The 27,371-nt window shown below is 39.2% G+C and overlaps 1 protein-coding gene across 1 annotated transcript in view; it reads right to left on the bottom strand.

Moving 5' to 3' along the window:
* MID1 (midline 1) overlaps nucleotides 1–20,196 on the bottom strand; it is a 332,040-nt gene extending 311,844 nt beyond the window's left edge. Inside the window, exon 1 of the mRNA XM_081041913.1 lies at nucleotides 20,006–20,196. The gene's annotated coding sequence lies outside the window, so the exon portion shown is untranslated. The remainder of the gene's footprint in view (nucleotides 1–20,005) is intronic.
* Nucleotides 20,197–27,371: the final 7,175 nt, after the last annotated feature.

The raw sequence follows: 27,371 nt of genomic DNA, 5'->3' as shown, positions 1-27,371 counted from the left end.
TGTGTTTCTGTCATGGCATTCAAGCTCCTCACGTTATCAACCATAATAGATCTTATTATATGAAATAAATCAGAAATAGTCAAATAACTGCTCCTTTTTGTTAAATAAAAATGTTATTGCAGTTAATTCTGAAAATATTATTTTTTAAGTAATCAAATTGGGAATTAATGAAGATTCAAATGAGTAGTAAAATGAAGAAAATGTGGACAATTTAATAATTTTTTTCCATAAAGCTAAATTTATTTAATGTAAACGACTGCTCTTCTAAGTGTATATCCTACTTATGTTTTTTATAGTAAATGTACATTTTTCATATTTTGCGTGTAAGAAAGTTTTTTTTTATATCATTCATGGCAAAATTTAAAGTTGGCCACTCATATCAGTCTCCTGCCATTAAAAAATCATATTGGTCTCTGAAATTTAAAGATCTGGGAGGCAATGCATAAGAAACTCCAGCACAAAGCAATATAAAATACCACAGAGAACTGAAGTACAGTGAGGGCTAAAGTACTGAGTGCATTCAGCCAAGAGGAGGTCATCGGTGACATTATTTGGGGACAGTTTTTAGAGAGTAATGAGACTGGGAGGCAGGCTACAGTTGGGATAGACAATTCACATTTATCTCTAAGCAACTAAACTTGAGTGGCCACACAGAAGAAGTGTATATCGGCTCACTGCATACATGTAGTTGCATTGTGCTGGCTGTTAGGTTGCCATATCTTAAGACACATAGGGAAGGGAGATGACATACAGAAACTAAGTAATTTAAGCCATAGCTCTGAAGCAAAAAAGTTGACAAACTCCAAAAATACTCATTTGACTTAATAAAAAAAAAACACAATTTATCAGCTTTTTTAACCCTTTGCCCTCTCGTTCAGTCATGCCAATATTCCCCCAGAATGGAAGCTGGGTAAACATCAGCACTCTTAGAAACTCCTCTCTGAGCATCTCTATGAAGGATCAAAGTAATGATCAGAGATGCATGTTTCCATCAGCATTAGGGTCAGCCCAGTCCTGCTCTGCCTGGCCCAGAGTGAGACTGGATTTTATGTCCTTTCCAGAGTGTGTGTGGTACGGAACAGTAGTTGCCTAGTCACTAGCCCAACTTCCCCTAGAAGTTCTGTGGAAAGCACAGCCACGGCCCGCTGTGAAGCAATGCGGACAACTGATTGCAAGCCAGGGCACTGTGAACTGAACGATCGCTTATGATGACCTGACAAGCCCGTTCCCATGCATGTTTCCCTTCAGAGCATACAATTTCAGTGAGAAGGTTGTCTTTATAACCTGAAGGCCTAGAAATATTTTAAAACTTGAATTGGCCTATTCTTGGAGACTAGTGCTGAGCCTACTGGGATAACATCAATCTGCAGGTTTCCCCCAGCACTGAGGACATATTTCATACTATAATTGAAAAATAGATTTGATTCATATTCCATTGTGTCAGAGCCTACACTTGGGCCTCTCAGTGGAGAGGTCTGGGCAACAGGGAGATGGTCTAGTTTTGAAAAAAGGTACTCCATAGACACCTATGGAGAACAATGCAAAAATGGAGCCAGAGTGATCTTTTAAAAAGGATTCTGATGCTTCTTTGTAGATTCTGGGGTTAGACTGAGGGATGTGAGGCATGGAGAGCCCAGACACAAAACAGAGCAACTAGTGGCCTCCCATCCTGGACTAGCATTTGCTGAGTCCCACTACATGCCAGGCATTTAACATGAGTTCACTGAATCTCCTTAAAACCCCTGAGACTGGGTGTCATTATCTCTGTTTTAAAGAAGAGTAAAGAGAGTCCAGAAAGATGGGTAACATGGCTGGTAAATGACTGAATGGTGATTTGAATTTGAACCTATGTCTGTCTTGCTCTGAGACAACATTCTTTGCTGTTCTCCACAAGAAACCCTGAGCGCTCTCTCTCCCTAAACAGATGTCTGTTATCCTATGGGCTGAATTTCTCAAGTTGTGATGTTTTTTCCAGAAGGGCAGAGCATACAAACAAATTAACCCAAGACTACACATTATTGACTCAGGCAGGACATTTAGGACATTTTCCTATGGAGTTTATGTTGTGAACTGTTAGCATTGTTTTCTTTATTTTTTCTCAGAGAATGCCTGGAAACCACATGTCTCTTGTCAGAGTTACCTTAGGAAACCCAAGTGATAATGGGAAGCCTTCACAGATTAGTAAATCCTGGGCAATTATCCCTCTAGTGCAGAGGTGGACAAACTTTCTCTGTAGACGGTCTGATAGTGAATGTTTTGGGCTTTATGAGTCAGGCAGTCTGTCACTACTTCTCAACCATACTGTTGTAGCCCGAAAGCTGCCATGGACAATACATAAATGAATGAGTGTGGCTATGTGCCAATAAAACTATTTATGGAGACAAGTTTGAATTTCATATCGTTTTCACTTGTCACAAACTATTACTCTTTTGATTTTTTTTCAAATTAAAAAATGTAAACGTCATCCTTAGCTCCCGGGCTGTGCAAAATCAGGTGGTGACCTGGATTTGGCCCGTGGGCCAGTTTGCCAATCGCTGCTGTAGAGGATATTACTTTATTTTATTTTTTCATATATGTTTGATAATTTACTTATAGAAAGTTTATAAAAGTAGAAGAGAAGATGCACTAATAAACAATGAGGGAAAACTACTGAGCATAATGACATTTGAAATCATATAAACACCAATTTTTGGTTACTGGGGTGGCTCATAAAACACCAAGTTCTGTATTACTTAAAAAACCTTTTTAATCGAAATGTCTGTGGTGATAATTGTAGATTCACATGCAGTTATAAGAAATAACACGCAGAAACCCCTTATACCCTTGCCTAATTTCCCTTTATGGTTACAGTTTATAAAACTGTAGTAGAATATCACAAGCAGAATATAGACACTGATATAATCTACAGAGCTTATAGAGATTTCCTAGTTTTACTTGTACTGGTAAAAGTAAAAGTAAAATATCACGCATTCTCATTTTATAGACCCAAGAACTCCAAACTAAAGACCTAAACTGACTCCGAAGGATCACAAGTTACAGAGGGGTCAGTGTGGGCTGTGCCAGGACAAGAAATCACTTCGTCTGCCTCGCCATTTAATGCTCTTATCCTATCACACTGCACTAGTAAAATTACAGCTGGAAGCAGGCAAAGGCAGGGTGTTTCTCATCACAGAAGAGAGGATATGATTGACTTGACTCTTAGGGACGTTGTGAGCTCACATCCAACTATCTGTCCTTGCCACAGCCTCCCTCCATGGGGTCTTGTACGGTGTCTCCACTCAAAACTGGAAACTGCCTTATGGTACAGGCAACTGATCAGGGACAGCAAAGTGTGAACATGCAAACCATGTCTAATAATTCTCTCGGGTATATATGGGAACAAGAAACTCTAAAGCTCTGTGACTACAGCGAACAAATCCTTTTCATCAGGCCCCTGGGGCTGATGCAGCCACATGGTTAACAAGTTGACTATACCGACCAGAGAGTTGAACTAGTTTTGATAAGTTACAATTCCTCAAATCTAAAGACTTACCAGACAAGTTCTGAGGTCCTGAATAGTCCAAAGAAGAATCTATTTCATGTCTATGTTAGAATGGACAATTTTTTTCCCACTCTACTGGCAAAGACCAGAAGTTCGGGGTTCCTACCATCTTTCACTCCTCAGAATCTCAGAGGCATTGCAACAGTGTGTCCATATCTTCAACCGGTTCCACTCAAAATAGGGTCATAGGATCAGCAAACTGCCTCAGCATCACCTGCAAACTTGTTAGAAACGCAGACTCTCAGGCCCTACCCCAAGACCGGGAGAATCAGAGTTTTTGCAGGTGGGCCCAGCAATCTGTTTCTTTACTAGCTCTTGTCTGGAGACTCTGAAGCTCACTAAATCTTAAGCAATGTCTTCAACCACTTCAGAACTATTTCAGGTAGACAATGGAAGTGTAAGTCATAGCTTGCAAATAAGTTTAAAAAAATCCAACAAAACAGTTTCAGTTCTTTTCTGTCAATTACACAGTCTTTATGAGGTCAATATTGATATAAGCATAAGCCAGAGTTGTTATTTCTGACATTCAACAGATCATAGCTTTCTTCACACTTGCTATATTTAAGTTATGTTTCTAATGAAAATGGTGAGTTTGTGCTTCTACTTAGCACCTATTTAAAATTCTTTATCAAACTGTAATTTCCTTGAGGGCAGGAGACATGTGTCTCCATAGGCTAATAAATAGGTGCCTAATAAATGGTGCTTGAACAAATGAATGGCTTGTATTTTATATTACAGTTGCTTCGTCTTCTACTAAACCGTGCACTTAAAGGTTGTACAAGATGCTGAATTCTCGAAAATATTCTGACTATCCTTAAGTATCCAGCAGATTTCCCAGAACACAATAGGTTTGTAAAAATTGTTAACTGGACAATAACAACCAACAAAACTACATCTTTGGTGCTACTGCATAGACTCCAAATAATTTCACTATGGACATTATTTCTGTGTGCATGTGGGAAAAACTAATTTAATATGTGCTATTCTGAATGGTGTTTAACAAATATTACCTACAGAATGAAACTTGAGAGCATGTTTGGGGAGGCTGTGGGTAAACAAAGGTAACTGTGACAGAGGTACCATCTTTCAAAAGGGGCCCTCATGGAGCAATAAAGGAGAAAGGAGGCAATGAATACCTAGCCAGGTGAGCTGGCAGGCCCAGCTTCTGTTTCTACCATGATTTTTCTAGTTAAGAAACCAAATTACAGTCTTACCAGATGATCCAAATTCTGGCATTAAGGTAGGGCTGTCTCAAGCCCTTTGATGTTGAGCTTTTGGGAGTTTCTGCCTTGGTTATTCTGTAAGACTGAGAGTAATCGACCCTTCCATAGAAAGGTGTTATAACATAAGCCCTTTTGAAGGATCCGATGTGTGTGAAGGAAAAACACAATGTCTTTACTTAAGGCTCTAAGGTAACTTAGCAAGGAAAATCTGTGCACTTGAATTTTCATACAGCTCATTTGAAAGGCCAGGAAACCCTAAATGTTTTCCTCAGAGGTCTTTGTTATAAAACACTGCAGAGGGATACAATTTTGTCATCTACCTTTCAGGAAAACAAGCAAATACATCCTTCATCTGTGCCTCAGAATCTAAGAGGAAAAGTAAAATTAAATGTTTATCGTAAGTAGACTTCAGCAATGAAGAACTTTGGAAAACTCTAACAATTATTACTAATCTCAGGATGGCTTCAACGTGGTTTTCTTTTCCATCAAAAGAACAATTTCCTTGATAGTGACAGGAAAAGGAAATGGTGATGGATATTAATTTCTTTCATTCAATATCACTGCCATTTTTGCATATTTATAAAAATAGAATTTTGTTGTTGATTAGGGTTTCTGCCCTCTTGAAATGTGTCTTCAGGACATGTATATTTTTAAAAGGACTAATGTGTTTCTGATCCAAAAGGAAATACAAAACCAGTCTGGGTAAAACATCATCTTCCAAACAAATTTCAACTTTGTATTTAATTTGTTCAAGCATTTCACAGAGAATTTGTCTCCAGGCAAAATTCTTAAAAGCTAGTTTTGAGCCAACATACGTTACAACGGTTGCTTGCAATCACTGAGTATTTTAGTACCATTAGTTCAAATTTATTTGAGTAATGTTTTACATGCGAAGCTTTAGGCCGATCGAGTCTCAGAAAGATTCTTTAAAGGTATAAAGCAGTCCATTGTGAACTGAATGGACAGGGTGATAGAGAATGAATGTCCACCTTCAACTCTGGCAGGTCACTGTCTCGACATGCTATCAATCCTTTTCATTAGCTATATTAACAAAGAGATCCTAAGTCTTGTCTAAGTCCACAGACCTCTGAAGGAAGTCTAAACAATTCTGAGTGATTTGGAGTAAAAGCAATATTAACCAACACATTCAAAAGCTTTTTAGTGGGTATCCTCTCCCCAGAGGCAGTGTGTTTTGTATTATTTGTCCTTCAGAGGAACAGTTCCATAGCTCACGTAGTTATCAAATATTGGGCCATCACTCTCAAGGAACTTAGTAGGGATGATAGCAGCCAGCACTTATTGAGCACTTACTCTTTACAGAATACTGCACATACATCTTCTAATCTACTTTTAGCCAATGACCCAGGCAGGCAGGTGGTAAAAGAAACAAGGTCAGGGAGTTAAGAGTTAAGAGCAGGAAGTGCAGATAGCAAGTAGCATGGCAGGAATGATAATTCAGGTCTGCATGGCTCGAAAGTTTGTTCTCCTAACGTCTATGCCATTCTGCACCTTCTCACAGGGCATTAAATAGCTCGTGATGGCTGTGGAAAACTGAGGGTTGCGAAAACAAAGTTGAGTTCTTTTCTACATCTTTCTTTCCTTAGGTGGGATGGGAAGCAACACATATATATTAGTTTTATTTTGGTTTATTTATGGGGAAATAATTTGCATCACGTAAGCATCTGTGTGTTTGTGGGTGTGTGTATGTGCGTGTGTGTGTGTGTGTGTGTGTGTGTGAGAGAGAGAGAGAGAGAGAGAGAGAGAGAGAGAGACAGACAGAGAGAGAGAGAGAGAGACAGAGAGACAGAGAGAGAGACTTAGAAATACTGCAAAAGTTAGTTCCAAGACCACTCATCTAGTCTTCTGAACTAACTAAATGAAGTTAATTTGAACTGTAATTATCTCCTTTACTCACATCCCTCCATTTGTGACTTATAGAATGTTATATTCTTTTTCTTAAACATTACATTGCGGTTGTTACATTTACTCCATGCAACGGCCTCAAATTTCTCCATCCCATTCTTTTTCTCTTCCCAGTCATGAGGTAGTCGGTGTGCTTTTCCCCATCCCTAATTGCTTTCTTTTGGTACACACTCATTTCCTTCCTTCCATCTTCATAAATTCAATATTTGGAACCCAGAGAGAGTAAGAAACAAATAGATGTTATGTGGAAAGAAATTATTATAACCTAACATTTCCACATTTGTTCTGTCTCGTCTCTATGAGTTCCCAATTAATCTTTGTCTCAATTCTTTGGCAAATTTCAGGAACTCTCATAATCCTCAAATTATCATCTTCCAATATTCTTCCCTTGGCAATTCCATGGAAGCTTCCTGCCTCCATGCAATCCTAGGATCTGAGTAAGAGCCATATTTTATGGAATACCATGAGAGTACTCTTCCAGATGGTCTATTTTATAACATTCTACAAGTCAAAGGATGCAGTACGTATAGGTATGTCTTCCCAAGCCTTTCTAATCAGTGGGTTAAGACAAACCATTTTACTATTCATTATACCTTTTGCCAATCTTTTCTCATATCTGGGATCATAACTGATGGTTTTTGTTTTTCCCATAGGTAGAGCCTTTGTTTCATGGCTCTCATTTTCTTGAGCAGTCCCATTGGCCTCAAACACTTTACAGCCATAAAAGTAAGATAAAATTGCCCACTGAGGGGCTCTGGAATACAGCCAACGCATTGGAATTAAAGTGATGATCCTTGCTGCTCTGAGCTTATCTGCATGGAGGAGAAATAGATTGCACTTGCCAGGGTTATATAAATATGCTGGGAAGGGCATAGCGAACCCTTGCAGGGCAAACTAGGCAAATCCACAAAGCTATGGTCAGTGAGCAAAAACCAGCAGGTCAACTGTCCCATATTTAGGAACTGGAAATATGAGGTCTCTTTTGACTTAATGTGCTAACGTTGAGCCACGAAAGACAACAAATTCTGCGGGAGGCCAGGGTACTTTAGTCATAATGTCACCCTTGAAAAAGGTCACAAAAAAGATATGATCTTTATAATTTTTGTGTACCTAATGGGCCAATTATCTATTAAACATTGGGGAAGAGTGATCATTTCAGGGAAACACTAAAAGAGTCTTTAAATATAGTCAGTTGATTCCAGTGATTTACGTCATAAAGAAACAGACCATTTTAAATAACACATGGGCAATAAAAGCAAGCAGATGTTTGCATTCTAACCAAGGCACTAATGGAGGTGCTATGGCACTGTATCAAAGTAAAGTTTGCCATCTTCAGAACTGCTCACTGGAGTTTTAAATGCAGCTGCGTAACTTTGCGTCAACAAGTGGTGAGCATTCCCCGACCACTCTCAGCCTCAATGCCTGCTGCAGTAAGAATTAATAATTCACTGTTAACATGCTGTGTCAAACTTGTTTCCTGAAATGGGCCTTGAAACGTGTGATTGACTGTAAGATTCTAACTTGCCATAAAAACAATTCCTCGGGTTGCTGAATTACAAACATAAGTTATTATGAGCAAAATCACAGTAAAAATAAATGAGCAAGTCCAAACCCACAAGAAACTGGATTTGGAATTTTGCAGGGAGGCTCCAAGCCTGGCAATTACAGAGTCAAGCACTGCGTACTTGAGTAAAGCTTGACAGTGGAAATGGATCCATATACGACCACCTCTTCCTGCCCTTCTCCTCTTCAGAAAGTCTAAGCGTTTAGTAAATATTAAGGCAGGTACTGCTGGCCAAATAAATCACTCCTGGGAGTATGGAAGGCATTTGGAGGATTAACTCTTTAGGCCACCGAGCTATCGGTCACTGCCCTAGAATAATCATTTATTAAATCAGAAATAGCCAACCTCCTCTGGGGCGCCTCACAGTGTAGAAGCCCACCATTCCTGCTACACAAGCCTTTTGGAGTAGGGACATTTACAAAGCAAATAGCATTCACACTAGTATCGCAGAAGAGAACTAATTACAGATTAGACAGGCTCTGCCACCTGCAGGGGTCAGTTTTGTTGGGACGAAGCCCACCAGGACATTATTACACAGTCATTCTCTGGGACCTACTACTTGGTTGGCTGTCTTCTCAGGTGGGCTAACAGTGGCTCCTTCGCCTTACTCTTACTCCCTTATTGCGGTCTTCCACTTGCCCACCTTCATTTCTGTGCTGTCTAATCCTCCTTTGGTCAAGACACGTAGAGAGCAATGTCTTCTCAGCCATCCACCAACTCAGTCACAGTGACGATTTTGGTCTCATTTCATACTTTTTAATTTTTTAATGTTACCTCCTCAGTTCTTTCTTCTGTATTTCCATTTTTGCTCGTTTGCTTTAACTTTGCAAGTATTTCCCCGGTTTCGTTCTCACCCTTTCTTCTCTCTCTCTCTCTCTCTCTCTCTCTCTCTCTCTCTCACTCTCCATATATATATCCATATATATATATATATATATATATATATATATATATATATATATATATATATATATGTATATAGTATTTTCTAGCAATATGTGGCTTGCCCCTTCTTTTCTTGATCCCTTATTTCTCCACCTGTTTGTCTGATGGGCTTTTGTTTATATGTGGAATGTGGGCTTGGCTGGGGATGGGAGAGCAGATTTTTGTTGCTTTGGGATCTCCCCTCCTCTAACATTTCCTACTTCTCTCTTTCCCCCCTTTTCTCCTTTTTTCTTCTGCTTTCTCCCTGACCTATTTGGACTTCCACTTTTCTTCTGAATCACTATACTTGGTCTTAAGATATTGTGACATTATCTTTTCTTATATCTTTCATTTGAACTTGAAAAAACATCAGTAATAGCTTACCCTCTGAAATACAGAGAAAATTTCAAATGGACACATACATTTGTATATATGTAATATACATAGACATGTACATAGATACATACTGTGTTGCTTTCTCATCGATAGTGACGCTAGTAGAGAAACAAGAACTGGGTGTACTAATACTTATACATGGAAATATTTTACCAGATCTATAAGCCCTGAAAAGGTCTAGGAAGCAGCAATGAAAATTAATTTTATGATAAAAATAAATATGTTTTGTCATATGACAATATACATGTTTCACTGGAATCACTAGTATTATATATTGAGATAAAGTTAACTTTGAAATTCCTGATCAACAGCAATAAATTATATATAAGACACACACACACATACACACCATGGTTATTTTCCCCACAGAAGGCAGGTCATTTATAAATAAACTTTTGTATAATCTAAAACTCATATACTGACTTATGCTACCAAAATACAGCCTTGAGTAAGCATAGAAACAAGTAAATCAAATGGACAAGTATATATAAAATAGGCTGTATCAGAGATAACACAGGACATATTTTGCTAACTAATTTATGACCTACAATCTGTTGGCAGAGGCCTTCCTAATTTCAGTCTTTCCGAGCAGGATAAACAAACCAGAATGCCTGATGGTGTGTGAAGCTCACATCTTTATCTTTGCAAGAGCTTTATTTGGCAGCCTGGAAAGAGAAGTTCGCATCATTTTTCATTCATTGTAATGTTTGATGTATTTTCTCTTTGCTGCGACCTTCACTCTGGATCATTCTACCAGGTTCCTTCATTATCTGTGAACTATCGACAAATGATTTATTGGCAGGTAACCACATTCATGGGCAAAGTGACCTCTTTCTCTAGTATGACACTGTCTAGCTTTGGCTTCCTTCTCTTGCACTGTGAGTCCTAAAACATCCAGACTTGGGGCAACTACCACCGAGTTTCCCTGAAAATAAGACCTAGCCAGACCATCAGCTCTAATGCGTCTTTTGGAGCAAAAATTAATATAAGACCGGGTATTATATTATGTTATAAAGACCCAGTCTTATAGTAAAATAAGACCAGGTATTTTATATTATATTATATTATATTATATTATATTATATTATATTATATTATATTATATTATATTATATCTGGTCTTATATTATAACAAAATAAGACCAGGTATTACATCATATTACATTATATTTTATGTTATATTATATTATATATTATACCAGGTCTTATAGTAAAATAAGACCGGGTCTTATATTAATTTTTGCTCCAAAAGACGCTTTAGAGCTGATGGTCTGGCTAGGTCTTATTTTCGGGGAAACTCGGTATTGTACATGCTAACTGCAAGTTTCTATGGAATGCTCCTACTTTGAACTTAGCAAAACTAAAGCCAAATGGGTCTTTATGAAGTGAAGTCGCAGCTTCCCTGGGAGATACAATTCAGATTTAGAATTGCTTTTTTAAAATGCCCTTATGTCTTGAAATGCATTTACACCAAAATAGTCCATGTAGAGAAAAAGATTATGAAGATCGGGGAAGGTAGTGGAAAGCGGAAGCTCTTAAAAAACTGCCTAGACTTCTTTTTCAGATAACAGCTTCCATTCCTGCTTCCTTCTCCACTCCTCCCATATACCCAAATCTCAGTCTGGGTGTATACAGTAAAATCTCAAATATCCAGATGGAGAACCAAGTACAGTCTAGTTATCTGAAAGTTCACCCAAACATTACACAAGTGACATGACAAAATGGAATGCCTCCCACTCTCTCCCACATGTTTTCCTATATGAGAAGTGTTTCTTGTGTGGAAAAATAACTGAATGGGGTTTTGATGGGAAACTTAATCTTCTTGATAATTCAGTGAGAGATAAATACGGCTCTAAAATAGACTTAATAGTGTGTGTCAAGAACAAAGGGAAAGAAATGGAACAAGGCAACAGGAGAATTTTGGTAGTGACCTGGATCCTACCATGCCAGAACACCTGCAGAGAGGGAAGCTAATACCGGGATTCCATAGGGTTTAAGTCCCTCCTTTTCTTCACCTGCTTATTCCAAGGTTTTCCTAACCCTGTGGCTGCAGCTTTCACTGCCAAATGTCTCCCTTTAGTGAGAGAATATTTGGAAGCCAGAAAGGAATTTGCTGAGGTCACTCAAGGGCAGTGGAATCATGCATCATATAAAATGCTCTTGCTAAATCAATGCTAGAAAAACAGAATGGTAAAACCTTCACCCAAAGCCTACAGGGAGTGTGAAGTTAATCAAGTGTACTCATCTGTTAGTGCAAACTCTCAGGTTACATTTTCCTAAATCCTATAGTCCTCTTACAAGTGATAAGGGATCTCAGCTGAGGAAAGCAATGTAGCTTATTCATTATTGGGATTCCTTAATCCAGGTTGGGGAAGAGGAGGAGAGGTGGTTGGAATGAAATAGAAGGAATTCACCAGACAACTGAAGTTAATAGCTGCCCTGCACATCATCAACAAGGAGAAAACTCCACTTAGGTAAACTTACAGAGTGTTGAGATAGCAGCTGTCAAGACTCCTACGTACCACCCCACCCCCCAGGAAGTTATTGAAAATAGCTATTCTTTTCCTAGGCTTCACTACTGGTGAATTTGTGGAGTGATAATAGTAACTTGTGTTATTTTGATTGTCCAAAAAACCCTGTGAGGTGGATGTTTATGGTCTCCTGTTTAAAGATGGGAAAACTGAGACTCAGAAACTTAGCATCACACAGCTAGTAAATGAATGAGCTAAGACTTGAACTCACACCAAGTCTTTCAGCCACAAAGCTCGTGCATTCTCCACTCCATCAGGCTACAAAGAATTCCTCTCCCTGCCCCCAAACCAGGTCAAGTTTCATTGTTCCCTACATCATTAACGGCATCATTATCCCTCCAGTTAGGTGAACCAAATTCCTGGGAGATTGCTTTGACACTTCCTGGTCCCTCACCACTGCTTATGTCCCACTCTTGTCTATTTCACCTCTGAAATATAACTGAAATTCACCCACGTCTCTTCATCTCTACCACCATGATATCAGTACAAGGAGACACCATCTTTCCCTGGAACCCTCTCCCAGGCTCCTGTCTGGTTCACTCACATTCACTCCAACGCCCCTCTGATCTATTCTCCAGGTTGCTCTCTCAGTGTGGCCTTTCCAAAAGACAATGTCACCCCTTGCTGACAACTCCCTGATACAGTCTGGCCATTTCCTACCACTCCAAACACACTCTTTCCTACTAGCTTTCAGTTTAAGCATCCCTTTCTTAGAGAAGCTTTCTCCGACTTCCCTCCCTATTAGCTAAATCCTCCCAGTACAACCTCATGGCAACATCGAGCTATACTGTATAGTTTTCATGCTAGGCTCACCTTCAACCTTGTTTGCAGGATATTTCATCAATGTTTGCCTCCTAAACTAGACGATTAAGTACTTGAGTGCAGGCTCCACTTCAGCTTTGGCATGTAGGGTGATGTCTGGTTCAGAGCAGGAATTTGATAAATATTGTTGAATGAATGATGAGCTTCTCCTTTTTGGTTTTCTCTCTTTCTGCCATCTTTCCATTCCCGTATCCTCATCCCCATCCAATTGCTTGTCCCATCTTCACGGATCTTGCTCCCTCACATAGTCTTAATTGGAAAGAAATCCATGCCAAAGCAGTCAATATGGCTACTGCAGATGTTGCTCTCTCTAGAGCCATAGCTTCTACTAGGATACTCTTCATGCTTTCAAAGACAATGAAATCATTCTCTAGTGCTGAGATTTTAGGCATCCTGTGGTATGGGGGCGATACACTCTTATTTCCTGAGTTCTCACGGGACATCTCAGGCTGCAGTCATGATATAACTGTCATTTCCCACCCACCCTTTTCAGTCATAGAAGTATATATTCACTTCTGTTCAGTTCTAGGCATTATTTGAAACAAGCCCTACCCACTAGGAAAAAGTCACAAGCACTGGCAAAGCCTGTCAAAGAAATGGAAAGGAATGAGGGTTTCCCTCAGGCTAGGGAGAGATCCTCTCAGGGCTCAGGCAGCACAGGGAGAAAGTTGTCTGGAGAGATACCCAGGAGATCTATGGAACCCAACCACGTGTGTGGTTCTTAAAGCATTTGCGGACACATGTTAGAAGGGTTCAAGAATTACCTCACTGAAAAGTGCCATAAGTTGGCGGATATTCCTGGGGGTACAAATGGACAATTGCATTCCCAGATAGGGCCATTTCAAAACGGAATATCGTTCTGGTTATTACCTTTTGGTAGAAACTCAGAGACAGGATAGAAGCTCTTTTAAAAGAAATGCTGTAATTTGGCACAAACCATGATGGCATGGTGTGGGAAAGCACACACACACACACACACACACACACACACACACACACGGCAACTCTAATCTCAAAAAGTTTATCTTACCTCTATTTTCCATTTGATGTATGCACAGGAGGAATAAATGATTTTTTAAAAATTGGCCTCAAGAAGCCTAAAAGAATTCTTTCAATAAATGTTGTATAAAATACATAAATGCTAAGAAAACATTGCATCATAGTCTAACTGGAAGTATTGTTTTTCTTCCTTAGTGTTGTACCTAACAATGAATATATCAAGTTCAATGAGAGGGAGTCAGAAATAGTCACTTTATCTATTATCTACATTTCAATAAAGTCTTTGCTATGGACTGAACTGTGTTCCCCATCCCCCGATTTCATATGTTAAAGCCGTAACCCTCAGTGTGAAGGTATTTGGAGGTGGGGCCTTTGGGAGGTGATTAGGGTTAGATGAGGTCATGAGGGTGTGGCCACCATGATGGGATTAGTGCCTTTATAAAAAGAGGAAGAGAAAGATTGCTCTCTCTCTACCATGTGAGGACACAGTGAGAAGGTGGCTAACTGTAAGGTGGGCAGAGAGCCCTCATCAGATACTGAATCTGTCCATACCTTGATCTTGGACTTCCTGGCTTCCAGAACTGTGAGAAATGAGTGTCTTGTATTTAAGCCACTCAGTCTATGGCATTTCGTTACAGCAGCCCAAGCTAAGACAGGTGCCCTGCTCCTTCATCACACCAACACCACATGCTTCCCACTTTCCTTTGCCAGGAGAGAATTCTTTCTTATCAGGGCACATCAGCCCGTGGCACATATTCTCTCCGCATCATAGAAACCACATCAGATTAAATGTTACATTCCACTGGGGTACAATGTGGTAGGTGGGGAGTGGGAGAAAGAGAGTGAGATTTGAGGGTAACCTTGGGGGCATAACGTCCTTAGAGAGGTCTATCCTTAAGAATCCTGGAAAACAACTGCTGTGAACTGAAGCCAGAAAGATGTTCCACTTGTGAATAAAACAAGTGGCTTTTATCAATAAATGCGGTAACCAGCCCAGTCCCTCCCACTGTTGCTGTTGGGAAAGCTTTCAAGTTGTTAAATTAATAAGTACAAAGTGAGTATTTCTTGTTTTGTTTACAAAATATATTTGTTTTGGGAAAATACCTTAAAAGGGGGAAATGGAATTTTGAGATAACATAGATTGTTACAGAAGGAAGGAACATTTAGAACAAGGGTCTCAAACACAAAGCCCCATAGGGGACAAACAGGTAACAAAAATAAGCAAAGAGGACCTGATAAAAGACATCAGAAAGTATATCATACTTCATTGAAAAGCACATTTTAAGTCACCGAGTGGGCAAAATTTCATACGGGCCACCAGTGTGTGTTTATTACTCCTTCATCCCTTGTTTGTTCAAGATGTCTAATCCGTTCATACCCATTTCAGATCCAGCTAATACTTATTAATTGACTTCATGCCCAGCATTGTGCTAGGTGGTTTCACAGACATCATCATCTTCTGTACTCATAACTGTTCCATGAATTGTGTAATTATGTCTCTATTGATAGATGAGGAAATTGAATACCAGAGAAGTTTAAGATGACTCAGCTAAACCCGCTGTCCACTGCTTTGGAAGAAACTTGGGAAATACTGCTATTCTTTTGTTTCTTAACTTTAAGCCAAGTATATCAGTTCGAGTAAACTTGTTATCCGTTCTCTAGTAGTTTATATACTGTTTTGTTCCCCAAGGCAATACATGATGAGTGTGTCAGTACAGATCTAAATAACTGCACAATTAGATACTCAGGGGGGAAAATAATTTGGGTTTAACTAACCAAGGCCTCTTTTGCAGAACAATACCTATAAATAATGCAGCATTTCCTGGCCCAAGCTCTTTGGCCAAAATTCCAATTCTGTCACGTGTTAAAACTCAAACTGTCAAATTGAGGAGGTTCTGCTTAATTTCATTTCTGTCTCAAGTTTAGACAAGTGAAGAGCAACTCACGAGTGAGTGTGAGCATATGAGTACCTATAGTTTAGAGCCATTCTTTATTCAGATACAGCTATTAAGTACCAAGCATATCTGAAAATACCATATCCCATAAAGCACTGCTATCCATTTATATTTTCCTTTTAAATAAAAAATAAAGTTGGCTCAACCTTTGCTAATATTGTATAAAGTAACTCAATTTCTTTGAAAGATTCACCCGCAGACGATTCCCTCATATGTGATTGCAAGCAATTAATTAAAAAATGGAAATGTACTTTTACATTTAACTAGAAGTTCTAGTCCTGTGACCTCGCCAGCTAACCTTTCTTCAAATATAAATATAGTTTAAATTGGTTTTGCCAATGCCCTAGACACTTGGAAAATCCTACTGGTGCACACCAGTTACTAATTCACCGTCCCTAATTCTAAGCCTTACATATATAACCTTAGAAGTGACAGCAGCTTTGCTTGTCTGCTTCATAAGAATTGTCACTGAAACTTGTACCTTAATAATTTCCAGTGATTAAAAGTGAGTATAAAAGCTCTCGAGTTACCCGCTACTCTGGAAATATCTCTTCTTCATGTGGTGCCCTACGAACTCCTGACAACCCAAGAAAGTGTGGACTTGAAAATTGCATTAACGAAATATAAAGAGGCATCATCCAGACCTCTGTCATTATAGATAATCTGCAGGGAGCAAGGTGGAGTCTTTCTTCTCTAAGCATATCGAGTTCATTGGCCTCTACCTGACATGTTCTGACATGGAAACCCTCTGGTCACTGAAAGCACGAACATCATTACCTGTGTGTTACCTGTTTTGCGCCCATCAGTGGGGAAGCTCTGATTTAAAGAATGTCCCTCAGAATGACCAGCCAAAAAGTGAGTAGTCGAAAAAGTTTGTATGACATTGTGCTTCATATGCTGCACACATTCAGGTAATGAGATTTCTTTTTGCAGAAATGCTATCGGTTGCACGACTATTTGGTTTAAATTCATCTGTCTCCTATATACCCGCTTTTCCTCCAGAGTACTTAGCATAGGACTTCAAAAGGCACTCAATAAATATTTGCTGAATGAACGTAACAGGAATTAATAATACAAAATGTTTTTGAAAAGGTAATTGATGTCAAATGGTAGGCAGAGAAAGCCAGAGAAAGTTCACCAGGAACAGGAATGCTGTATACAAATTTGGTACAGTGTCCAAGGAAAGAATTTACACTTAATAAATAACTTGGGAAAGCAGGTTCTTTTTATGTCATTGCCTCTGGACGAGGCCACACTGGTGCTGGGAGGATCCCACACAAACACACCCTGACAGTAGTTTGAGAAAGGGAAGTATAAACAATAACTAAATATTAGAAAGGATCTCATAAAAAAAACCCTTCACTATTAGCTTTTCAGATCTTTAAGAACAGGACAACACACACCCCTCTTTAAATAAAAAGGGAAAACTGGATGACATATAGAGGGCCTTGACATCCCACCATAGCATGGAAGACAATAGATATTAGTATATTTTTCTTCACAGTGAACCCAGCATAGCAGAATTTTGACTTGCACGCTCTACACTCTGGGCCTGAATGGTCACAGTGTTACCTTTCACACATCCTGACAGATAGAGAACTTGATCCTATCTATACGGTATAGTGGGGCAAACTGAGGGAGCTGTGTGGTCCAGAGATCACCTTCTGGGGGATATCCCCAGCCCAAGCAGAGTCTGATGGCCCAGATGCCAAGAGGACTCACCCTCTGGGTATGTCTGTAACCCACTTATCATCTACCAGTGCTCTGTGGCCCACCCATTGGGAGGCTTTGTCTTAAAGAATTTTCCTCAGGATGACTGGCTTGTCAGGTGAGTTTGCAGCAAACCATTCTTCACATGCTACACTTTGGCGGGGACTCACAACACATATTAGCAGATGAACATATTAAGGCTCCGAGAAGACTGGTGTTTCTTTGTTGTTCTCCCCTGCCTCCCCCCCCGACCCCCGTACTTTCCAATCTCCTTTAACCAGGACACTCTTTCACCATCTCACAGGTCTAAGCAGCTGCAGAATGGTTAACCCTCCACTGGAGCACACAGCACCAATGACTCAAAAGGCTTTAATGCAACACCACCATGTCCTAAGTATCTTTCATTGCAGATTAGCTCGGACCCTGAAATAACTTTAATCATCAAGAAGAAATCCTCCTGGAATGCTATGAACGCCATAGTGTTAAATACAATAATCACCATTATTGCCCCCAAATGAGCCGATGAGGAACCGAGGATAAGTGGATTCTGGAGCTGGGACTCCCAGTCATGTACAATAATTCATATGCCCCTGGCAAGGAGAACTCTAAACATGAGATTCAAAAACCCTCTGCTTAGCCCCAGCCTTCCTCACCCCAGGAGACTTATCTATCTTTCTGGTTATATAGTCCCTTGGCTGTTGATGTAATTAGTATATAATAACTGTGTACATATCAACTCACAGGAAAAACGGCGGACGTGCTGGTTGATTTGGCTTGAGGCCATCTCATCGGCAGGGTGAGACAACCCGGTAGAAACATCTGTTATTAACCGTATATTTTAAAATAGTGTTTTGTGTCTCCTGGGTTACTGATTCCCACTGAAAGCAACACAATATCAAGACTCCTGTTTTTCTGAGCAGCACCTAGGAGCTAACAAGCTTTAAAACATTTGCAATAGTCTCTGCAGTTCTGCTGCTTGTGCTATGAAGAATTTTATTTCCTAAAACATCTACTGTATCACACACACTGTTTTTCTAGGTTTCAATCTCATAGAGGTGAGCAGGTTTCATTTAAACTGTGTCACTATGAAGAGTTAAGGTTTTTCAAGTCAAGGGCCCTGAATAAAACTGGCCGTAGCTTTTGTTTTTATGAATAAGCACTTGCCGTTCCCTCTATTCAATCAGTAGCCTCACTAGGGATTGGACTATGACTTGCAATTTTTTTTAAAAAAGGGGCCATTCTCTCAAATCTGCTTGTTTGCACTCAGTACTTTTCTTGAAATTAACTTAAGAAATTAATTTCTTAATATGCGAAATTCAAAATCGGGTGCTCATGCCACTGGCTGCAGTCAGTAGCACAATGCTGCTTCCTAAACTCCTAGGACAAAGTCCCTGTGTTGGACAGAAAATGACAATCTTTCTGGGACAGATGAGCAGATAAATTTTCAAAATATTTATCCAAGCTAACTCAATGAAGAAACCACCTTGGCATGAAAAAATTAAAATGAAAAAAATAAAAATGTACCTGATTCCAAATCACTTTTGACAGCTCTGCTATATATATAGAAAAAAATCGACTTTCTTTAAAAGTTTTACCTGTGCCCCAAAACTCAGTTGGGATAGTTTTGCCTTCTTTCTCAATTGTCCCAAGTAGAACAAAAACGCCCCTGCACGTCTGTGAAACCCTTGCACATGTCCATGTTTAATTACATTCAGATTGAGATCTTTGTATACATATAGGATATAGCCAAACTTTAACTCAATCGACCGCAGCGCCTTTGACATACAGCCTTTATTCATCGTTCTCGCCTTATGTATAAATAGACATGCGCGACTTGTCAAAATGCAAGCCCGAGCGTCTTTACATTGTCTAGAACAAAGAGCCCAGCTTGGCTTCTTTCTTTCCTCAGTGTCTCAGAAGTTGTCCTTTATTCCATGTGCAGGATGCAAAGATTTTGCTGCTGCATGAATGAAAAATGATACCTTCAGACTGCCTTTTTTCGTGACAAATTGCACTTCTGCAGAATATCACACTGCCTGTGGTTGTAAGAACCCCTCTTAGATTTACTATTACTTCCTGGGGGACTCAGCCTTCTCGCAAAGCACCCCAAGGCTCATTTCCAGGGTTTTAGAGTGCAACAAACATGAGAAAGTTTGCTCATAGTGATGGTCTAGAAACTCTTCGCTAATAAAAACACCCTCTGGAATGTGTAAAGTGCTAAAATCCTTGCCTCTGTGGACTGTGGGTGTACAAAACAGGCAGGAAAGTTGTCTGGAAGTATCTGCAAAGCATTGTGTTTGCTCAGGAAGGAGCAGTGGGGTGAGAGGCTGAGCTAAGCCTCTCCCTCTGCCTCCTGGGTGTGAGCGGTGAGGCTGCCACTTAGCAGAAGCAAGCAGAAAAAGATCGGTAAGACTCACCGGCTTCCCCATTTTTCCCAGGACGGGGTTTTGTTCCTCAGCTGTGATCTGGATCTGGAAGAGGCAAACCTGTAGGTCCTCCAAGCAGGCTGCCTGGGATCAGCTGGATGGCTGGAGCGTTCAGGAAGCTTGCTCTGTCCAGCTCCGAATCACTCCCCCTCTCAGGCTGTGTGCTTACACGCCTCCCAGTCAGCGCAAAAATCCGCCAAACTCAGGTCAGCCGAACAGGTTTCCTTATATAGGTAAACATGAATTGCATTCCTGGTGAAAGAACTTAACTAGGAATCCTGTAACCTGGTTAACTCTACACAAGCCAGACTGGCTCAGAGTCAGTCAGCCAGTGTAGGGTTTGGTTGCAGTACAAAGGGATTTGTGCGATTTAATTAAAATCATCTTTATCCTGGCAGTCTGTAAAATTGGCCCTTCTAGTGTAACTGTGAGTCAACAGCTAGTATTTTATATCATGAGCTGTGACCAACCTTACATTATCTGGAGGCATTGTAAGGAGAAAAACCAAAGTATGGGATATTATCATTTATCTTTTATGTTTTTAAAACCAGGGTTTAACTTATCTTGAAATTATTTTCAAAGAAGTGAATAGAACATGTGACAGGAAGAGAATGTGAACAAACCTCTATCAATAAAGGCTCAAATGCTTTATTTGAGCATAGTAAGTGATAGTTATTCAACTTTCCCAGGCCTTTAGTAGATAATGCAATGTGATCATTTTGAGTCTACTCCCTTTATAATGTAGTAATTGCTACTGCATTCTTTGATGGGAAAAATGACACATAATGGCATCTATTTATTCCCTGTAACAACCCTCCTGAGCCCATATAGTGAAGTGTTATTTGATGGTTTCAGGAAAGAAATCTAAGACTGCTGAATTTGCATAATTATATGTAAAAATTTTAAAACAACTTCCTGGACTTACGAAGATAAGAAAACACATTTTGAAAAGAATTCTGAGGAAGGCCTAACTCTAGGTTCAAAACACAGCTTTTAAACATAAGTATGTAACTTAAATCAATTGTCCAGTAATTGGCTCTATCCCCTACATTTATCTACCACTGAGTAAAGTAATAGTCCTTTTTAATTCTAAGCAATTCCATGAAAGTCTTACTATAGAGACTCAAAACTTTCTAATACCTGAGCGGTGGGGGTGAATGAAGACTGCCTGCTGAACAAAATCCATCTTAAAGTGAATCCTTTGTCTCCATTTCATCCACTGGCCGACTGCTCCTTGAGTAGTGACAATCTTAGTAAAAATAGCTCAGTGCCATGGTTTAGGTCTCTGCTCGGGGAAAGGAGAGACAATGAATGTTTACATACTGCCTAAGCCAGCACGGATACAAACAAATCATAGAGAGTTTCTGTTAAGAGCAGTAAAGTGCACAAATCACACTGTCAGGAAGGGTAATTAATCTTTGAATAGCACTTTACAAATGGACAAGGATTTTCGCATACAATTTCTCTTTATATCGCCACAGGAGCATGATGCAGTGTGTGTTATTGTTTCCTTTCCATGATAACAAAATTGACTTGCAGAGATAAAGTGATTGGTCCAAAGTCTCATGATCAATTTGTAGAAAAGCCAAGATTACCAGATCTTCTAGAATTTAACTGCAACGGGATTTCCAAAACTAGAGTCAACCTGACAAGGCAGAAGTCCATTAACGTGGCAGTTTTCCATGTTCAAATATAATTTTTAATAATCATGTATCCAGAGAGTTTAAATGCAATATACAAACTGATTAAAATACTCTTTATAAAGTCATAATTTACTGCTAAAATGACTGCCTTTAAGTAACTCCAGAAAGGTCATAAAATGAGATAGGAAGTATATTTTTATTGAATATGAATTTGGGTTATAAAATATTATGAAAATATAACTTTGCAAATATTGCACACATCTTTCTGTTCACAGTACACACATTTCTATTGTATCAAGTTAAGACTCATCTTGACTCCCCCACTGGAAGGAATATTAGTGTTTTCTACTTATTGGGTTTTCATTAATCTTAAATAAAACTCTGTGTGCCATGCCAGGTAAATGGCTTTCACTAATATAGTCCATTTATGATCCTGCACCCTTTATTTTCTCATAATTCCCACTGAAGCAAGTTCTGTTTGCGCAGGAACTTTAGACTTTATTAACATGTTGATGCAAGACGAAGAATGCATTTTTTTCCCAAGGCAGGCTAAACTTTTAAGTGCCTTAATCTGGCCTTCAAATTTTTTCTTACAATTTTAAGCAAACAATCATTTAGGTTTTAAACACAAAATATCTTGGGCAATAATTATTGAATTGGAAGGTCAAAATGAAAATTGGATCTCAAAGTAGCATATTTCAAAGAGGGACTACAACCCTCTGCTAAATCCATTTTGGATGCCTCAAGAAATGGTTTGGGAAAGGCTGGGTCACTGAAGCAGTATGAATTCAAACTAACCATAGAGAACCCCAATGAGAGAGTACTTACAGCTGAATAATTACACTATGCCAAAAAATAGCACTTATGGGAAACTAAATAAAATACAAGACCTATTTGAAGGGGAGAAAATCTCATTGTGGTTTAAAGAAAACATCAGAGGGCAGATTTTAGAAATTCCCAATGACATATAACTAATGGGTAGTTGAGCTATAATTCAAATCTCGGTCCACCAGACTCCAGAACCCTTGCTATTTCTACTGCACCCTGGGTATACTACACTATCCAAGAAAGAGAAAATGCCTTAGGGTCAGAATGTGCTTCCATTTTGGTTCCACCTCTTGGTTACATGACCTTGGGTAAGTTACTTAACATTTCTGAGCCTCACCCCCAAAGTGAAAATCAAATGGCTATACATCTCACAGATTACTGAAAGATTCTGAGATTTTAAAAAAATGTCATTCTGTGTATACTTATTGATGCTTTTAATGATACAGGAACATAACCAGGAGCAAGTTATGCATGTCCTTCCGCCACCCCATAAAGCTAACGACCTTACAGGAAAGACTGTGTACACATATATGATGGAATGTGAAAATGTAATATTTCCCCAAATTTCTCACAACACAAGAATGTTTAATTGAAGTTCCACATCAATGTAGAAATATTAATTGACAGATTTCCAAGCTGATACTCTCACTGTAGTTAGCACAGGTTACTCTCACGGGCCAGAGGCCGGCTTACCATCATTAGACTTGGTGGACCTGGGCTGAGACAAAGAAATACCAGGAAATGGTAAAAAGCGATACATCTGTCATGTCATGACAATATCCTTTTATTGAACAATTGAGGACGACCAGCATGTTCAATGGAAAAGCATCCTGAAGATACTCAGGAAGCTGGATGTTCATGGAGTTATTTTTATTATTAATTCTTTAAATACGAAAGTGATGAAAAACATAAGAATCCTTAAATATTGTAGTCAGTTATCTATCTACTAATCTATTACCAATTCACTTCTATGCAATAAACATTTAATTGGTGGATATTACAGATAAGGGTCTATGAAGGATACATACAGAAAAGGATACACAGAAAAGAATGGTCCCTAGCTTGAAAAGAGCTTTCTAGAAAAATGTTATGGTGCTCAATGGCTGTACCAGACAGGATGGATGAAGTTATGCTCTGGTAACAAGCAACCCCCAGATCTCAGTAGCTTATAACAACAAAGGTGTGTTTCTCACTCATGCTACATGTTTACAGAGATCAACGGGGAGGAGCCTCATAGCCGCTCAGGAACTCAGGCTGATGAAGGTTCCTTTCGGCGCATACTTCCATGGTTGCTGAGACAGGAAACAGGGACTTGGTAAATCATTACTGCCTTTCAAAATTTCACTCCATAAGAAACACTTAAACTTCCGCTCACCTTTCATTGGCCATAGTGTTCTCTGGCCCCAGCTTAACTTCAAAGAAAGAGAGAGGACTAGAATACATGACAAAAGAAGACATGACAGATATGGCAAACCATTTGGCATATTCAGTACCCCTTCTGGCATAAGGACTGGCAGTTTAAGTTTGAAAATTACTGACTAGATGCAATTTCTATAAGGGTGGGAGCTTAAAGGTGGACTGAAAGATTGTTAGTGGTTCCGGCTGAACCTTGAGGGAAACAGTGACATTTTAGAAGGATGTCCTGAGGCAGGCTCTTCTTAATATTTCTATCAGTTACTTGAGTGATGATATAAAAGACAAGTTGATTTAATTTGCAGATGGTGCCAAATTGGATAGCTAACACCACAGAGGATTGTATTATAATTCAAAATGACCTTGAAAATTAGGGGAAAAAATGACGTTAAGAAGGAAGCTTGTGTTCAATAGTGATAAATAGAGAATTGGAATGAAAGGGCTACAAAATATGCTATAGAAAAACTATATTGAGCTAATATTAGTCTGTAAGTTAAATATATACTGGCAGTTTAGCACTTTTACTTGTAAAGCCTTTGGTATGGTAGTGTTAACCATGTAAGCCCTGGAAAATTGACATTCTTAGGGTACTGCTTCATTGGGGATCCACATTAAAAGAAATAAGATATCAGAGCAAATTCAGACACAAAAGCAGACATTTCCAAAGGACTAAGTACCCTAGGTCAGAAGTCAGCAAACTTTTTCTGCAAAGGGTCAGTAGTAAATATTTTTGACTTTGCCGGCCATAAGCCTCTTCATTGCAACTACTCTACTCTGCCTGCCGGGGTGATCTAAAACAGCCACAGATAATATGTAAATGAATGGGCATTCATTTACAAAACCAGGAAGCCAACCTTGGGCTATACTTTGCAGACACCTGTTCTCTACATTATGTGTCCCAGAATGTCAAATTACTCAAACCGATTGCAAGTGCCTAGAAGGCAAGAGGGACCCTTATTTTGGCCATTTTCCTATTGTTCAAGTTCCTTTAAAAGTGCTTTCCACACAGGTGCTAGTGAAAAAATTGGTGAAATAAACTAAATTAGCCCAAAAACTTACTACACCAGCCTCCTTATTAAATATTCAAAAAGAATTAGAATATGTAATTCTTTTTTTTCCCCTCCTTTTAAATTAGTTTCAGGCATACAGAACAACATAGTGATCAGATATTTACATAACACACAAAGCGATAACCCCAATAAGTCTACTACCTATCTGATACTGTACATAGTTATTAGAACACTAGTGACTACACTACTCATCCCTGTGACTATTTTTTAAAAATATAGTTGACATAGAATGTGTAATTCTTGAAAATGCATGGAAATAAAACCCAAACTATAATCTACCTTCTTAATTTGTCAAATATTTATCAATTATATTGTCTTTTAGGTACAAAAATTTTTATGATGAAAAGATATAACACCTAGAGAAGGATTACAATAATGAAATTAAAGGAAACAAAAATTTGCGAAGCAGAATATATGCACATCCACTTCTAATTTTTCCCCAAGTTCTTCATAACTAGTTGAGGTCGATGAACCAAATGTTGTCCTTATTAGACATAGGTGAAAATGGAGATAAGGAGAGGTTAAATTAATTGTCTAATGTTAACAAACCAGTAGTGATGGAGAAGGAACTAGGACCCAGGTTCCCTGAATTTACAATTCTAGACCATGATAAACACCAACTACATAGGAGCTGGGAGAATAAAGAGCCCACATGGAAGTCCTGTGGTGTGTCTTTTTGGTGCCTCACGGAAGGTCCAGCACTCTACACCCCATCTCTCCTTCCCTCTCCATGTGGCCCCATACCCCCTCTCTTTCCAATCTGTGGACAAAAACTGAGGGTATGTACAAGTTCAATGACTGAAAGTAACCTCATAGAGTGATCTGAATATAAATTCCTAAACTAGGCAGGTCACATGAGTAGTCATGCCCCAGGCATATAACTTTTTTAGTAAAAGGTTTAAGCCAGTCCTGTCTATTGTTCTTGTGCATTCAGGTTAGCACACCTTTGAAATGCCAGAAGTAATCCTCTTTTCCAGACCCCTCAAAGGTGTAACCACCCTCAAGGGAGCACATAATCTTGCTTTCTCCCATCTTCATGTAATCTATTTACCTTCTCTCCTTAATTCCAAATGCATAAAATACAAGCCAAAATCATCTTTTAAAAATATACCACTTCTCTGCTTAAAACCTCTGGTAGTATCCTCCTATAATTAGAATACAATCTAGTTTCATACCATGGCCCACAGAACTCTAGCCCATAATATGACCTCTGCCAGCCTTTCCAAACTAATCTCCTAGCACCATGCCCAGCCACACTTGCCTTCTTTCTCTTTCCCCAACATACCCATCTTGTCCAGACCTCAGGACTTTTACATATGTTCTTCCTACTGCCTGAAACACTCTCCCTAGCGTGGTAGACAGAATAGTGGCCTTGCAAAGATGTCCACATCAGAGTCCCTGAAAACTGTGAATATATTATGTTAAATGGCAATGAGAAATTAAGGTTGTAGATGGAATTAAGTTTGCTAAGACTGACTTTAAGATAAAAAGATTATCTTGAATTATCCAGCTGGGTCCAATATAATCACAAAATCTGTAAATGAGGAAGACGGAAGCAGAAGAATCAATGTCAGAACCATGCGATGTGAGAAACTTGACTAGCTATTGGTGGCTTTGAAAATGGAGGAAGGAGACCTTGACCCAAAGAATGTGGGCAGCCTCTAGAAGCTGGGAACAGAGTCTCTCCTAGAGCCTCCAGAAGGAATGCAGTTCTGTCCACACCTTGATTTTAGCCCAGGGAGACCTGTGTTGGACTTCTCACCTTGAAAACTGTAAGATATATTTGGGCTGTTTTAAGCCATTAAACTTGTGATAACTTGTTACAACAGCAATAGGAAACCAGTACATCTGGCATCTTCACTGCTAAGATCTAAACCCTCAGAATTTATGCAAAAGTCTTCTCTAGTAGGAGGCCACCCATGACAACCAGAACTGACACCAGCCATCCCACCTCCAGTGGTTCCATCACAATTTACCCCTTTTATTTCCTTCATAGCTCTGATCACCATCTGATATTACCATAGTCCATTCACTGCAAAGCAAAAAAAGAAAAAAAAAAAAGAAAAAAGAAAGCAAAAAAAAAAGAAGGAAAAGAAAAGCCCCACCTTGACAAAAAAGTAGAAAACAACGATAAACTTGAAAAAATAAATGTGGTGGTTATTTTATATTCCTCGGAACAGGAATGTTGGAGAAAAAACCAGGTTTGGACTAAGTAAAGAACATTTATGTTGGATGAAAAGACATTCTTGACGGTAGTTGGAGTAATTGCACAATGAAACAGGCTGCCAAGAAGGGCCACGGAGTGTTGTGGCAACACTCACAAAAGAGATTAGATAACTCAAGTCAAGAGAATAAGTGGAGCTCAGCCTAGAGCATTTACTTGATGACCTGCTTGTCCTTCCT

Source organism: Rhinolophus hipposideros (assembly GCF_964194185.1).
Source record: "Rhinolophus hipposideros genome assembly, chromosome: X".
In the NCBI taxonomy this organism is placed as follows: Eukaryota; Metazoa; Chordata; class Mammalia; order Chiroptera; family Rhinolophidae; genus Rhinolophus; species Rhinolophus hipposideros.
This window is presented reverse-complemented; position numbering and strand designations above follow the sequence as displayed.